General features: G+C 43.7%; 1 pseudogene across 1 annotated transcript; it reads left to right on the top strand.

The window, feature by feature from the left end:
• Positions 1–6,073: 6,073 nt before the first annotated feature.
• Positions 6,074–16,085, top strand: LOC306826284 (annotated as a pseudogene). The gene is made up of 2 exons: positions 6,074–8,895; positions 13,478–16,085. The product of its transcript is annotated as an uncharacterized misc_RNA (transcript).
• The last annotated feature ends 635 nt before the right edge of the window (positions 16,086–16,720 follow it).

Below are 16,720 nucleotides of genomic sequence, written 5' to 3'. Positions count from 1 at the left end.
GGGGGGAGAGCCAGCCAGCTGGGCTTGAAACGTCCCCACCAGAGTGTCGATGCAGATCTGCATGTTGTCTTGATTTATCTGTTCAAGGTTGTTTTTTTTTCTTTGTTCATGTTGGTCAGCTTTCATCGCTCGCCCTCCTTTTCTGAGAGATACATGTACGAGTTATTTTAAGTTTTGTTTTTCGGGGAGTCGGGGACAGAAGCAGAGGCTTTACTGGAACTTGTTTCGTGTCTTTCAGAGCGCGTGTTGCTGCACTCGGTGAGTGGAGGAACACGAGCAGATGGAGACATCCGTTTAAAACCTTTTGATCACATGTGGACTGCGTTTTGATGTGGCAAAGAAAACCAATACCTGTGCCATTATTCAGCTGTTCTTTTTGTCTTTACTGGGCGGTTCAACCTGTACATAGCTGAGCGCTTGCCATCTCGGCTTTAGTTTTTTTTTTTTTTTTAAGGTGTGATTTTCTTGTTTTCAAAAGTCCATCAAAGACTTCTCGCATCAGGAGAAATCTGCAATGTGACACCACTGACTGTAGGAGCAGTTTTTTTTTCTTTTCTTTTTTTCTCGTGCATCGTAACTTTGCGGTCGATCCCTGCCAAGGTCGCGGCATGTTTTCGACCTCTGAACATTCAAACTGGGCATCCCTGAACTGTGAATGTGTGCATGTGTGGAATAATTAAAATGTACCACCCAGAAGAAAAGAAAAAAAAAAAAAAAAACCCGACCTACGCAAAGGTGACTCTTCACTGAAGTTGCGGTACCTCAGACTGCATTGGTACCGCTCGTGAAGGGGATCCGTCACCGTTGGCGGCCGCGAGTTCTGCACGCCTCCTGTATCATTAAACGCTTCTTAGGTTAGCGTTTTGAGGAGCTCCTGTTTTCTTCTCATGGACTTCCACACGGAGCCTCATATCAGCCTGTCAGTCGCCTCAGCTCTTCGTCTCCTCCCTCTTGTTCGCCCGTTTTGACAGTGCCATTTTTTTTTTCTCAAGGGTTGCATCTTGTTTGAAAAGTGGACACCCTTGTGATTGTTGTTTTTTTTTCTTGATTTTAAAATTAACGAATGCACACCAACTGACTGGAACAAGACTCGACGTCTTCTTCAACTCACTGTGGTTTAACTCATTAACACTCGTACCGTGCTACGCTAACAGCTGTGGACAATCGATGACCCCGTCGTGTTGGGGTTGGGACAGATGACTTTGCCTAACGACACCTTTAACACGTGGAAGGAGGTTGTGTTCAAGAGGGCTTCTTCTTCTTTTGTTTTCATCTTTTTTGTTGTTTTTCTTTATTTTATTTTTTTGGTCTATTCTTCCATCGAGACTGGAATCAAGCGTACATGTCAGCTATAGATAATTTAAGTTACTCTGTGTCATGATGTAAAACTGTCTAATTTGGAGAAAAAAATGTAGCTTACTGAAAAATAAAGATTTAGGCACTGTTGAGAAGCTGCTTCCTGTCTGTCTCTTTTTTTTGAGCTGATCCTGTGTGGAGGTTTTTTGTCTGACTGGAGCTTCTTATGACCTTCAACACCATCAGCGACTGACTATTTCTGTGGTTATTTTTAATACCTGTAACCAGTGGTGATTCAAGAGTCTCTTGGGGCCCCAAGCAAGAATCATTTGGTTAGGTATGTGAGCCCTCAGGGGCCCCCCCTGCTGGTCTGGAGCCCCAAGCTGCTGCCTGCTTTACCTGTTGACAAGCAGCATGTCTGCTTGTAACATCTGCTGTGGGGTGGGAATCAGGTTCACAGATTAAAGCGATACTTTACCCATTGAAACATCTGTAGGGAAATTTGGTCATATACGTCGTAGAAATGTGAAACACATTTTTATTTGGTGCCTTCTTGAACAAGAAAGCAGAAAATCTATTTTAAATCGATTTTGAATTAAATACAACTCCCAGAATGCACAGCACCACAGGCCACTGACTCCTCTCGATGTGAAGGAGTAACGGCTCTACTCCGAGCTCCTCCCTGGTGACCGAGCTCCTCACCCTATCTCTAAGGGTGCGCCCAGCCACCCTACGGAGGAAGCCCATTTTGGCCGCTTGTATCCGAGATCTCGTTCTTTCGGTCATGATCCAAAGCTCATGACCATAGGTGAGGGTAGGAACGAAGATTGACCGGTAAATCGAGAGCTTCGCCTTTCGGCTTAGCTCCTTCTTCACCACGACGGACCAATACAGCGACCGCATGACTGCAGACGCCGCACCGATCCGTCTGTCGATCTCACGCTCCATCTTCCCCCCACTCCCCGAGATACTTAAACTCCTCCACCTGGGGCAAGGACTCCCCACCGACCCGAAGAGGGCAAACCACCCTTTTCCGGTCGAGAACCATGGCTTCAGATTTAGAGGTGCTGATCCTCATCCCAGCCGCCTCACACTCGGTAGCGAACCGCCCCAGTGCACGCTGGAGGTCCGGGTTCGATGGAGCCAACAAGACCACATCATTTGCAAAAAGCAGAGACGAGATCCTGTGGTCCCCGAACCGGACCCCCTCCGGCCCCTGGCTGCGCCTAGAAATTCTGTCCATAAAAATAATGAACAGAACCGGTGACAAAGGTCAGCCCTGCCGGAGGTCAACGCGCACCGGGAACAGGTCCGACTTACTGCAGGCAATGCGAACCATACTCCTGCTCCGGTCGTACAAGGACCGGACTGCCCTTAGCAAAGGGCCCCGAACCCCATACTCATACGGAGCACCCCCCACAGGGTGCCGCGAGGGACACGGTCGAATGCCTTCTCCAGATCCACAAAGCTCATGTGGACTGGTTGGGCAAACTCCCATGAACCCCGCCACGACAGGCACCAGAGACCCTGCGACCACAGCTCAGAGCAGCTGCTTTGACAATGGAGGTGGAGAACATGGTCCACTCGGACTCAGTGTCCCCAGCCTCCCCCGGGATCTGTAAAAAGCTCGTCCGGAGGTGGGAGTTGAAGACCTTGCTAACAGAGGGTTCAGCCAGACGTTCCCAGCAGACCCTCACTACACGTTTAGGCCTGCCGAGTCTGACCGGCTTCCTCCCCTGCCAGCGCAGCCAACTCACCACCAGGTGGTGATCAGTTGACAGCTCAGCCCCTCTCTTCACCCGAGTGTCCGAGACACATGGCCGGAGGTCAGATGACACGACGACAAAGTCTATCATCGACCTCCGGCCGAGGGAGTGCCACGTGCACTTATGGACATCTCTGTGCTTGAACATGGTGTTTGTTATGGACAGACTGTGACTAGCACAGAAGTCCAATAACAGAACACTGCTCTGGTTCAGATCAGGGAGGCCGTTCATCCCAATCACCCCACTCCAGATCTCACTGTCGTTGCCCACGTGAGCATTGAAGTCCCCCAGTAGAACAATAGAGTCCCCAGTCGGAACACTGTCCAGCACCCCTCCCAGGGACTCCAAGAAGGCCGAGTACTCCACACTGCCGTTCGGGACGTAGGCCGAGACGACAGTGAGAGACCTGTCCCCTACCCAAAGGCGTAGGGACACGACCCTCTCGTTCACCGGGGTGAACTCCAACACCTGGCGGCTGAGCTGTGGGGCTATGAGCAAGCCCACACCAGCCCGCCACCTCTCACCGCGGGCAACTCCAGAGAAGTAGAGTCCAGCCCCTCTCAAGGAGCTGGGTTCCAGAGCCCAAGCAATGCGTGGAGGTGAGCCCGACTATATCTAGCCAGTACCTCTCAACCTCCTGCACAAGCTCAGGCTCCTTCCCCCCCAGTGAGGTGACGTTCCACGTCCCAAACGCCAGAAGCTGCGTCCGGGGATCGGGTCGCCGAGGCCCCCGCCGTCGACTGCCGCCCGCAGTCCACATTGCACCCGACCCCTACGGCTTCCTCTGCGGGTGGTGAGTCCACAGGAGGACAGGCCCGCGTCACCCTTTCGGGCTGAGCCCGGCCGGGCCCCACGGGCAAAAGCCCGGCCACCAGGCGCTCTCCTGCGGGCCCCAACCCCAGGCCTGGCTCCAGGGTGGGGCCCCGGCTCCGCCATGCTGGGGCACGTCACGGTCCTTGATTTTATTTCTGCCATAGGGGTTTTGTGAACTGCTTTTGGTCTGACCCGTCACCTAGGACCTGTTTGCCTTGGGTGACCCTGCTGGGGGCATAAAGCCCTCGACAACATAGCTCCTAGGGTCATTTGGGTGCTCAAACTCCCCCACCACGATAAGGTAGCAGTTCAGGGAGGGTCAGCCTAAAATTCTTTACGTGACACAATATGACGATTTTTGCGTTATATAAAGAAAACTTTCAGGCAAAGAAAAACGTATTTTTCTCGTCTCAGGGCAAAGTGAGGGCTGGATTAACGACCATTCAACACTACTACTACCATGTTCCCAATGATGCAAAGCTTAATGCAAATGGGTGAAGTATCCCTTTAAGTTATGGCATTACACATTAACATTTAAGCGTTAGCGGCAATAGCGCTAATATAACACAGTGACGGGCGCTCTTTAGTTCTAAACATCAACACCTGAACAAAGTGAGTTTGACTCTCTGTCAACTTCGTACGACACCCGGCAATGAAGACAAGAAGAAAACATTTTGTTCATGTGTGTTTATTCAGGATGTCAAACTTCAGGTTGTTCACACATCAAATCAGTAAAGTGTGTTCAATGTCTCTCCTTCAATCATTTCATGAACACATTCACTTCATCCACACAATCACTTTGTTTGATCAGAATCTCTGCTCACAGAAAACCAGGATTTATCTCCTTATTGATTTAATCAGGAGGATTACATTTTTAAAACACCTCAGAGGACATTTTTACATCACTTTGAATATGAACAACATTTATTCTGACTAACTCGTTTCTTTAAGTGGGATTTTATACATTTTCTACAAATGTTCAAAGTGGTGAGAAGAGAAAATCAGCATTAAAGAAAAGTTTGCTGCTCTCTCTCTCTCTCTTCAGACTCTGAATCAGAACAGAAACAACAGCATATAAATGTATGAATACAAATAATCAAACATGGAGAGCAGAGAGAAGTTGATGTTTTCACACAGAGAAATGTCAGTTCAGGTGAACAAAAGTCATGGTGAGCAGTGAAAGAGTCCACGGCTAAACAGACACAGGAAGGAGCGTCACTTAAAGACACTCAAACATTTACAGAACAGACGAGAAGAGGTCAAAGTACCGCCCATGAAGTTTGATTGACAGGTGACGACCATCACATCTCAGCAACGAGCAAGAATAAAAAATCAAGAAATCAAGATTTGAAACACAGCAAGTTAAACATCTGTCTCCTTCATGACTTCTGTCTACTTCAGTTTACACAACTCAGCAGAGGCTCCATCATCATAAACATAAAACCAGAGTCCAGCATGTAGAGGCTGAGTGAATGTGGTCTGGACTCTGTGGAGGAGAGTCATGGTTTTAGAGATGCTGTAGAAGGACAAAATACCTGCTCTGTGATCCAGGTACACTCCTACTCTGGAGGACCGAGGACCTGAGATAAAAGTGAGGACATTGTTGAAACAAAAGACATAACTGTTGTCGTCACAATTTAACACCCAAGATTTGTCATTACGTCCAAACCAACATTCATCTGCTCTCCCTGCTCTGCTGATATTCTTGCATGTGACTGCTACAGAAACTCTTCTTCCTCTCCACTCCACCTCCCAGTAACAACGTCCAGTCAGACTCTCTTTACTCAGGACATGACCATAATCAGTGAATCTGTCTGGGTGACTAGAATAAGACTGACCATCACTCATTAATGTTATTTTTCTGTTCCCATCAGATAATAACAGCCATGTGTTTGCTGTGTTTGGATCCAGTGTGATGTCACATGAATATTTTAAGAACTCAGCTCTGGTCTTGGGCTCTGGTTCTGGTTCTGGTTCAGGTTGTGACAGTAAAACATCCACTTCAGTCAGTGTCTGTGAGATGTTTGTCCATTTGTCTGTCAGGACGTCCTGTAGTTTATCTCTGACTTCTGACACAGCTGCTGTCACGTCCTCAAAGTACCTCAGAGGACGGATCTTGATGCTGGATGAGTGTGTAGATTCACTGAGTGCTGACACTGAGGGGTAGTCCTGTAGAAACTGGTGTGAAAATGGTGTGTCAGGAGAGTTAACACACAAAAACAGATAAAACAACATGCACTAACACACCAGGATGACCGTCCGTGGCGCCATCTCAATGTGTGTTAAAAATCCCAGGTTTGTAAGCCCGGGGACGCTGCTAAAAGAACTGCCTTAATGGTAATGATCCCCCACAGTGTTTGCCCATGAGGAAAATAACTAGTAATCAGAATTCCTGTTCTTCTGCAGCCAGCCTCAAACAAACACTCAGGGAACTGCAGGATGTTGTGCTTCCACATTGGCTTCATTGATTATCACCTGAGGTTGCTGATTGGCTGAAACACACAAGGGGCCAATTTTTACTTTTTGAATTATTCACTAACTGGGTTTAGATTTGTCAATTCTTTAAAATGTGAAATTATATGATCGGAATATTGGGATCAAACTGGCCAGAAACCACAAATGTACGGCCTTTACGGACACTGTTACTGGATGACTATGTCACGAGTTTGTGGAAAGTTCTCCTCTGACTAAACATTTTCTTGTTCCCTTCTCTACAGATCTGAAGTTTGAATATTGATGTATTGAGCAAGAGCTGACATTTGCTGCACAGCCTTGTACTGCTTTGAAGAGGACATGGTGCACACCGTGGACCGGAGGGATGCCAAAGAAGTCATCTAAGTTGAAGTTGAAAAACAGCCATTAACAAAGGCGGTGGTCTGGGACACCATCTATTAAAAACCTGCAAAGCAACAACTGAAGCCTCATTCCCACCTTGGAATAACTGACCCTGACGACCCAAAGATGACAAGGGAGAGTTTCATGACTCTTTGGCGAATAATGCGATGACTCAGCTAACGACTCCCATGTGACCATCCTTCAACATTAGCATTTTAATGATCCACAGAGGCTTATATTCTAGCTCTGTCTTCTGGTTAGTTTAGAACTGAACAAGCCTTTCAGAGTAGAGGTCAACCATCTTCAAGCTCTTCAATCAAGTCCAGTTTCGTTTGGATCAAGTTACGATTGTCCTGTTCTACTGAGTTGTCTGAGCTACTTCATCCATGATCAATTGCGACTGTCTGTGCTGACGTACCAGGGGGACACATGTTTTTCAGAGGTGTAGATCAGAGGTCAAACTAGTTACAGAACTGAGGAAGTGAAGGACGATTGTGCCAAGAGGAGAAATGGCTCAGCAAGGAGTTCAGCTGGGACAGGAAACCCTTTCTTGTACGATCTGTCTGGATCTCCTGAAGGATCCAGTGACTGTTCCATGTGGACACAGCTACTGCATGAAGTGTATTAAAAGCCACTGGGATGAAGAAAACAACAAGAGAGTCTACAGCTGCCCTCAGTGTAGGCAAACCTTCACACAGAGGCCTGTCCTGGGGAAAAATACCATGTTAGCAGATTTAGTGGAGGAGCTGATGAAGGCTAAAATGCAAGTTTCAACTGCTGATCTCTGCTATGTTGCACCTGAAGATGTGGCCTGTGATGTCTGCACTGGGAGGAAACGTAAGGCCCAAAAGTCCTGTCTACGTTGTCTGGCTTCTTACTGTGCGAATCACCTCCAGCCTCATTTTAAAGCACCTCCATTAAAAAAACACAAGCTGGTGGAGCCCTCCAAGAAGCTCCAGGAGAACGTCTGCTCTCGTCATGATGAGGTGATGAAGATGTTCTTTCGCACTAATTAGCAGTCTATCTGTTATCTCTGTTTAATGGACGAACACAAAGGTCACGACACAGTCTCAGCTGCAGCACAAAGGAGCGAGAAGCAGAGAGAGCTCGAGGTGAGTCGACCAAACATCCAGCAGAGAATCCAGGACGGAGAGAAAGATGTGAAGCTGCTCCAACAGGAGGTGGAGGCTATCAATGGCTCTGCTGATAAAACAGTGGGGAACAGTGAGAAGATGTTCACTGAGCTGATCCGTCTCATGGAGAAAAGACGCTCTGATGTGACGCAGCAGGTCAGATCCCAGCAGCAAACTGAAGTGAGTCGAGTCAGAGAGCGTCAGGAGAAGCTGGAGCAGGAGATCACTGAGCTGAAGAGGAAAGACGCTGAACTGGAGAAGCTCTCACACACACAAGATCACAACCAGTTTCTACAGGACTACCCCTCAGTGTCAGCACTCAGTGAATCTACACACTCATCCAGCATCAAGATCTGTCCTCTGAGGTACTTTGAGGACGTGACAGCAGCTGTGTCAGAAGTCAGAGATAAACTACAGGACGTCCTGACAGACAAATGGACAAACATCTCACAGACACTGACTGAAGTGGATGTTTTACTATCAGAACCAGAACCAGAACCAGAGCCCAAGACCAGAGCTGAGTTCTTAAGATATTCACGTGACATCACACTGGATCCAAACACGGCGCAAACACTGCTGTTATTATCTGATGGGAACAGAAAAGTAACAGCCACAAGAAAACATCAGTCTTATTCTAGTCACCCAGACAGATTCACTCATTATAGTCAGGTCCTGAGTAAAGAGAGTCTGACTGGACGTTGTTACTGGGAGGTGGAGTGGAGCGGAAGAACAGTTTATGTGGCAGTCACATACAAGAATATCAGCAGAGCAGGGGGCTCAGATGAATCTTTGTTTGCACATAATGACAAATCTTGGGCGTTAGTTTGTGACAACAACAGTTATAACTTTTGGTACAACAAAGTTCACACTCCTGTCTCAGGTCCTCGGTCCTCCAGAGTAGGAGTGTACCTGGATCACAGAGCAGGTATTCTGTCCTTCTACAACATCTCTGAAACCATGACTCTCCTCCACAGAGTCCAGACCACATTCACTCAGCCTCTACATGCTGGACTCGCGGTTTATTATGGAGGAGCCTCTGCTGAGTTGTGTAAACTGAAATAGACAGAAGTCATGAAGGAGACAGATGTTTAACTTGCTGTGTTTCAAATCTTCAATTTCATTTTTATTCTTGCTCATTGCTGAGATGTGATGGTCGTCACCTGTCAATCAAACTTTATGGGCGGTACTTTGACCTCTTCTCGTCTGTTCTGTAAATGTTTGAGTGTCTTTAAGTGACGCTCCTTCCTGTGTCTGTTTAGCCGTGGACTCTTTCACTGCTCACCATGACTTTTGTTCACCTGAACTGACATTTCTCTGTGTGAAAACATCAACTTCTCTCTGCTCTCCATGTTTGATTATTTGTATTCATACATTTATATGCTGTTGTCTATTCAGACATCATGAATAAACACATAAACAAAATGTTTTCTTCTGGTCTTCATTACAGGGTATCGTACAAAGCTGACAGAGAGTCAAACTCACTTTTTTTTAATGTGTTGGAGTTTAGAGCTGAAGCGCATCTGTCACTCACTCTATTCTTTCAGCTCTCCTCAAGAACAAAGTTTAGTCTCTGAGGAATGAACAGTGTTTGTCAAATCCTCCCGAAAGAAACTTTGGCTCTTGTTCTCGTTTTCCTTCTTTTTCTTCCCATTCAAACAGAAACAATCTTTGTCAGACCTACCATTGTCCTACGGCTTTAATAATTGTCTGAATGAGCTATCATTACATTTTAAAAACGTTTGCAATTTTTTATTAATATACTCTTAAAAACAGCAAGATAACGTGAGACTAATGTCAGGATTTCACTTAAAAGTAAACTACATTTTCAATGAAAGATATTTTTACAAAAAGATCATGCTGTTTTTAAGTCATTTAAATACACATTTTTGTTATTTTTTCCAAAGCAGAACATTTAGGGTACAACATGTGATTTGGAAATTTGGTAAAAGTACTTAAATGTGCTGTTATGTTTAAACTTCCCTTCCTCATAATAAGGGGCCTTAAACCAAAATAAAAAATAAATTGAAAGGTTTTAGTGTCTACAGACTAAGGAATAACAATGTTTGAATGTGTGTTGAATTTTCTAGATAACCACTTTTTACACATTTCTGTTAAACAATTGACCCATGATTACTATTTTATTTAAACATTTGCATTTGTTTTATTGATACATATGTTTATAAGGCTGTGTGACAAAAATGGGAAAAATCGTCAATAAGGCTGCGGGGTGGGGGGGTGGGGGGGGGGGACTGTTTGTGCATTATATTCAAGAAGGGCGAAAGAAAATATGCATTTTACTGATTCTACACAACAACGAGGACACTAAATGTTTATTAAGTAATAATTTTAATTTTAACCAAAATGAGGTTTGACCATACAGAGTTGAATAAAACTTTGTTAGTCAAAACTGAAACAGGTTAATGTGTTTCACGTAAAGTCACAGAAAACGTTGAACACATAATGTTTCATTGCACAAAATCCAGAGAAGAGAGGATAAGGCTAAATGAAAAGATAAGTGAGGCAGGGAGGGAATGAAGCATTGAGGGATTACTTGGAACAACAGGAGAGGGAATCAAGAAAACACAGAAAGCTGTGATAGAATACTTGAAAGATATTGAATTAGGATTTATTTAGTTTGTGTGTGTGTTTGTTTATACATTTCTTTATTTAAAACGTTAAATAGTGATATATAAACTAAAGCTACATACTACGGAACAGTAGGTGGCGGTATGCACCTCTAAGTTATATTTGTAACCCGCCATTAAACTAAAAGAAGAAGACTCAACTTCCTGTCCGAGCAACGGCGGGTAAACGGCCTCTTCGATGTGTAAACATCCCGATATACATCTTCAAAGTTATCTTTAAGAACATTTAAACCCTCAACGCCGCAAATTTGTCAGGTAAGAACCACGAAAATTACTTAAAAATGCTGTTTTCGCTCGCTAACGAGCTAGCTGCAAAAGGAGCTGAGTGATGCAGGTAAACTTCCACTCTGTTATCGTTGCTACTTTTCTGTATTTCGAGCGAACTTTTCTGTGTTTATTGTGGCTCATTTTTTATTCATTCTGTACGTTTCTTCAGTGAAATTAATTTTAATCATAGATGAATGCTGATGAACCCACTGTGCTTGGTTGTAGTGGTTTTCGTCTCAGTCCACTTCATGTTGTTTGAAGCATTTTGCGTCCAGTGGCGACTCTACAGTCTGGTGGGGCCCGGGGCAAAAATCAATTGGGGGGCCCTTTCTCCAAAAGACAGTAACAAGGGATAATTCCTCTTCATTTTTCTTTGGTGACCTTTTCAGACTAAGTTGGTTTTCACGACAATAATGCATGCAGTGATCATCTAGGAAATGAGAGCGACTGCTTTGGGAAAGGGCCCCCTTCGGCAGGATTTTTATTTTTTTTTACAATTATTTTGGTTCATGTGCAGAATCTATTTTGTTGCCAAGTACATTGACATGTTTAAGTAATTTGTCTTGGTGTATTGGGAAAAAACAGTAAACATGAGAAATAAAGCCAAATTAGCACAAAATTAATTAAAAAAAATAGAAGAAGCAATAGCCAATACATATAATAGAATTTTATAAATGAAAAATATAAAGAGTAGTAAGAAAATGTAAAATGTAGTGGATAACAAACAGTTTCAGCCTTCACATTAGTGTGATGTTTTCTGACTGTTTCTGACTGTTTTCCTTAAGGTGTTAAATTCAGACACAATCAGTTTTTGCCAGGCGTGTTCTAACTTAACTTCTTTGCATTTTCTCCTCCTAGAATTTTGCGTGCTAGGGCAGAAATTCCCCATATTGCATATTGATTAAGGCAAACTAAATGGACAATACTTGTGGTTTCGCTTTTGTTAAAGACCAAATCTTTACTTCACGCTCATACTGTACAAGACATGCAAACGTTTAGTAAATCAGGCCCATATGATACAACAAAAAGTGGAAATTACATTTTATTTTAGTAGTTTTGTTGTCGTTTTGAATGAAAAGGACATTTTGATTGGAATATTACAGTATTATTGCATGTGCCCTCACCGACCTTAATAAATGGCCCTTTGAGTCATTGAAAAAAAATCTTTGTGCCCCGTTAAGATTGGAATTCGAGGACCCTTGCTGTAAGGGTCCTGGAGGGGTCTGTTATGTCTTTGAAGTTTGAAAGCACAAGGCACTCAAAATACCTAATCACCACAGAGGTCTGGGCGATAGGACTGAGGCCATTAAATCCTTCGGTCCTTGTTTTTATTGGGACTGGGATCATGGTGGAGGACTTGAAGAAGGCTAGCATGTGTCACGTCTCCGATGAGGTGCTAGACTGGACACAGATGATCAGCACAGTCCTTCAATGTGGAGGGAGAGACAGAGTCCGGTCCAGCTACTATGCGGGTTTCTTCCCCTTGAAAATCTAATTTACATCTCTTTCAGTGACTGAAAGAGTAGTCGTTGGGGTGTCGGGGGAGGGTTGTTAGGGCAGACAGTTGTTGAGAGAGTCCTGTGTCTCTGCTGAGGTGGGGAAGGTAAGTTGTATAGTAGAGTTGTTAGTTTCCGGGCTCTCCCTTTGACTTTCAAATCGACAGTAGAAAATGTCGTTGTTGGCCAGAGGTCACTAACGAGTGGGGGGTTTTAGGCTGAGGTAGTTGAGCACTGTTTCCACACAGCAGTCCGGTACGGATCAGTACAGTTTGGTACGGTTTCGTTCAATTTAACCTGATCCTGTTTGCGTTTCCACAGCCACCTGTGCCCTATATGGTAGGCAGCTATGTAATAGTGTCACATGATAGCAGCTAACCGCTAACTAACAAATGGAGGAAAATGCGATACCAACGCTGGAAGACATCCAGCAGTTCATCTACTTTGTCATTGACATTTGACTCTTTATTACAAAACTCAATCAAGCTTTGTTTCAGAGAAGGCTGTGTGCTGCAATGAGAAATATACAGACATAAAAACTGTCCACAAACCACAAATGTCCGGCTTTTACGGACACTGTTACTGGATGGCTATGTCACGAATTTGTGGAAAGTTATACTCTGACTAAATATTTTTTTCTTCCCTTCTCTACAGTTTGAATATTGATGTATCCAACAAGAGCTGACATTTGCTGCACATCCTTGTACTGCTTTTAAGAGGATATTGTGCACATCCTGGAAAGGAGGGATGCCAAAAACGTCATCTGAATTGAAGTTGAAAAACATCCATTAACAAAGGTGGTGGTCTGGGACACCAACTATTAAAAACCTGCAAAGCTGTTCTAAATGTTCTCTGATAACAATTGAAGCCTCATTCCCACCTTGGAATAAGTGACCCTGACGACCCACAGATGACCGGGGGTTCTTACGACTCCAATGTGACCATCCTCCATCAGTAGCACTAATGATCCACAGAGGCTTATATTCTAGCTCTGTCTTCTGGTTAGTTTAGAACTGAACAAGCCTTTCAGAGGAGAGGTATACCATCTTCAAGATCTTCAACCAAGTCCAGTTTCCATTGGATCAAGTTACGATAGTCCTGTTCTACTGAGTGGTCTGAGTTACTTCATCCAAGATCAATTGCTACTGCTGACGTACCAGGGGAACACATGTTTTATAGAGGTGTAGATCAGAGGTCAAACTAGTTACAGAATTGAGGAAGTGAAGGACGATTGTGCCAAGAAGAGAAATGGCTCAACAAGGAGTTCAGCTGGACCAGGAAACTCTTTCTTGTTCGATCTGTCTGGATCTCCTGAAGGATCCAGTGACTGTTCCATGTGGACACAGCTACTGCATGAAGTGTATTAAAAGCCACTGGGATGAAGAAAACAACAAGAGAGTCTACACCTGCCCTCAGTGTAGGCAAACCTTCACACAGAGGCCTGTCCTGGGGAAAAATACCATGTTAGCAGATTTAGTGGAGGAGCTGATGAAGGCTAAAATGCAAGTTTCTCCTGCTGATCACTGCTACGTTGAACCTGAAGATGTGGCCTGTGATGTATGTATCAGGAGTAAACGCAAAGCCCAAAAGTCCTGTCTGCAGTGTCTGGCCTCTTACTGTGAGAAACATATTCAGCCTCATTTTAAAGCACCTCCATTAAAAAAACACAAGCTGGTGGAGCCCTCCAAGAAGCTCCAGGAGAACGTCTGCTCTCGTCATAATGAGGTGATGAAGATGTTCTGTCGCACTGATCAACAGTCTATCTGTTATCTCTGCCCTGTAGACGAACATGAAGGTCACGAAACAGTCTCAGCTGCAGTAGAAAGGAGCGAGAAGCAGAGAGAGCTCGAGGTGAGTCGACAAAACATCCAGCAGAGAATCCAGGACGGAGAGAAAGATGTGAAGCTGCTCCAACAGGAGGTGGAGGCTATCAATGGCTCTGCTGATGAAACGGAGGGAAACAGTGAGAAGATGTTCACTGAGCTGATCCGTCTCATGGAGAAAAGACGCTCTGATGTGAAGCAGCAGGTCAGATCCCAGCAGCAAACTGAAGTGAGTCGAGTCAGAGAGCGTCAGGAGAAGCTGGAGCAGGAGATCACTGAGCTGAAGAGGAAAGACGCTGAACTGGAGAAGCTCTCACACACACAAGATCACATCCAGTTTCTACAGGACTACCCCTCAGTGTCAGCACTCAGTGAATCTACACACTCATCCAGCATCAAGATCCGTCCTCTGAGGTACTTTGAGGACGTGACCGCAACTGTGTTAGAAGTCAGAGATAAACTACAGGATGTCCTCAGAGAGACAAACATCTCACAGACAGTGACTGAAGTGGATGTTTTACTGTCAGAACAAGAGCCCAAAACCAGAGCTGATTTCTTACAATATTCATGTGACATCACACTGGATCCAAACACAGCACACACACAGTTGTTATTATCTTATGGGAACAGAAAAGTAACACATACGAGTAATCATCAGTCTTATTCTGATCACCCAGACAGATTCATTGATTATGACCAGGTCCTGAGTAAAGAGAGTCTGACTGGACGTTGTTACTGGGAGGTGAAGAAGAGAGGAGAAGGAGTTTGTGTAGCAGTCACATACCAGAGTATCAGCAGAGATGGGACCTCAAATGAATGTGCATTTGGACTTAATGACAAATCCTGGAGGTTAGATTGTGACATCAACAGTCATAACTTATGGTTCAACTATGTCAAAACTCGTGTCTCAGGTCCTCGGTCCTCCAGAGTAGGAGTGTACCTGGATCACACAGCAGGTATTCTGTCCTTCTACAACATCTCTGAAACCATGACTCTCCTCCACAGAGTCCAGACCACATTCACTCAGCCTCTACATGCTGGACTCAAGCTATGTTATGATGGAGACTCTGCTGAGTTGTGTAAACTGAAGTAGACAGAAGTCATGAAGGAGACAGATGTTTAACTTGATGTGTTTCAAATCTTGATTTCTTGATTTTTTTAATTTTTGCTCGTTGCTGAGATGTGATGGTCGTCACCTGTCAATCAAACTTTATGGGCGGTACTTTGACCTCTTCTCGTCTGTTCTGTAAATGTTTGAGTGTCTTTAAGTGATGCTCCTTCCTGTGTCTGTTTAGCCGTGGACTCTTTCACTGCTCACCATGACTTTTGTTCACCTGAACTGACATTTCTCTGTGTGAAAACATCAACTTCTCTCTGCTCTCCATGTTTGATTATATGTATTCATACATTTATATGCTGTTGTTTCTGTTCTGATTCAGAGTCTGAAGAGAGAGAGAGAGAGCAGCAAACTTTTCTTTAATGCTGATTTTCTCTTCTCACCACTTTGAACATTTGTAGAAAATCTATAAAATCCCACTTAAAGAAACGAGTTAGTCAGAATAAATGTTGTTCATATTCAAAGTGATGTAAAAATGTCCTCTGAGGTGTTTTAAAAATGTAATCCTCCTGATTAAATCAATAAGGAGATAAATCCTGGTTTTCTGTGAGCAGAGATTCTGATCAAACAAAGTGATTGTGTGGATGAAGTGAATGTGTTCATGAAAGATTGAGACATTAAACATACTTTACTGATTTGAGCCATAATGTGAGTTTTTTTTTTTTTTTACCTCTCTTGGTTATTAGTTACATTTTGCTCTTCATATGTTTTTGATATAGTTTCCAGTAATTAGCAGTGGGTGTACTTTAATTTATTTTTTACCTGTGCATTTTGAGATGAAACAAAGAGTGAGTGGGTTTGAAATATTTTTCTGTTGACTGTCATTGTTATAATCATCTTTATCTTTAGGATCTTTTGTTCAGAAATACAATTTTCCCTTTTTTGTTTAAATCTACAAACTGAATAAACATAAGATGTTTTCTTCAGGTCTTCATAGCAGGGTGTCTTGAGATGAAGAGTGTCTGTCACTCACTCTCTGTTCTTTCAGCTCTCCTCACTAACAAAGATTAGTCTGAGGAATGAGCAGAGGAGTTGTCAAATCCTCCCTAAAGAAACTTTGCCGCTTCTCCTCGTTTCCTTCCTTTTCTTCCCGTTCTTCATTAAACAGAAACAATCATTGTCCGACCTCGGAGAATGGCTTTAATAATTTTGTGAATAAGGAATCATATTTTGAAAAGGGTTCTAAATCTTAGAGATCTTAAAATTGTAAAAAGAGCAAGATATCATGAGACTAAAATCGGGTTATCACTTTAAAGTAAGCTACATTTTGTAATAAAGATATTTCTTGCTACAATACTACACACATTTTCATTTTTTTTCAAAGAATCTCTAGGGTACAACAGGTGATTTGGAAATTTGGTGAAAGTACTTGAATGTAAGAAAAATATCTGCATACTTTATTCCTAAATGGGACAAATTTAAATTCTCAAAAGATTTAAATTTGATTTTAATTCTAAATTAACACTGTTGCGTTTAAACTTCCCTTCATCATAATGAGGGGCCTAAACCAAAATGACAAGTAAATGAAA

This window comes from Symphodus melops (assembly GCF_947650265.1).
Source record: "Symphodus melops genome assembly, chromosome: 7".
Lineage (NCBI taxonomy): Eukaryota > Metazoa > Chordata > Actinopteri > Labriformes > Labridae > Symphodus > Symphodus melops.
This window is presented reverse-complemented; position numbering and strand designations above follow the sequence as displayed.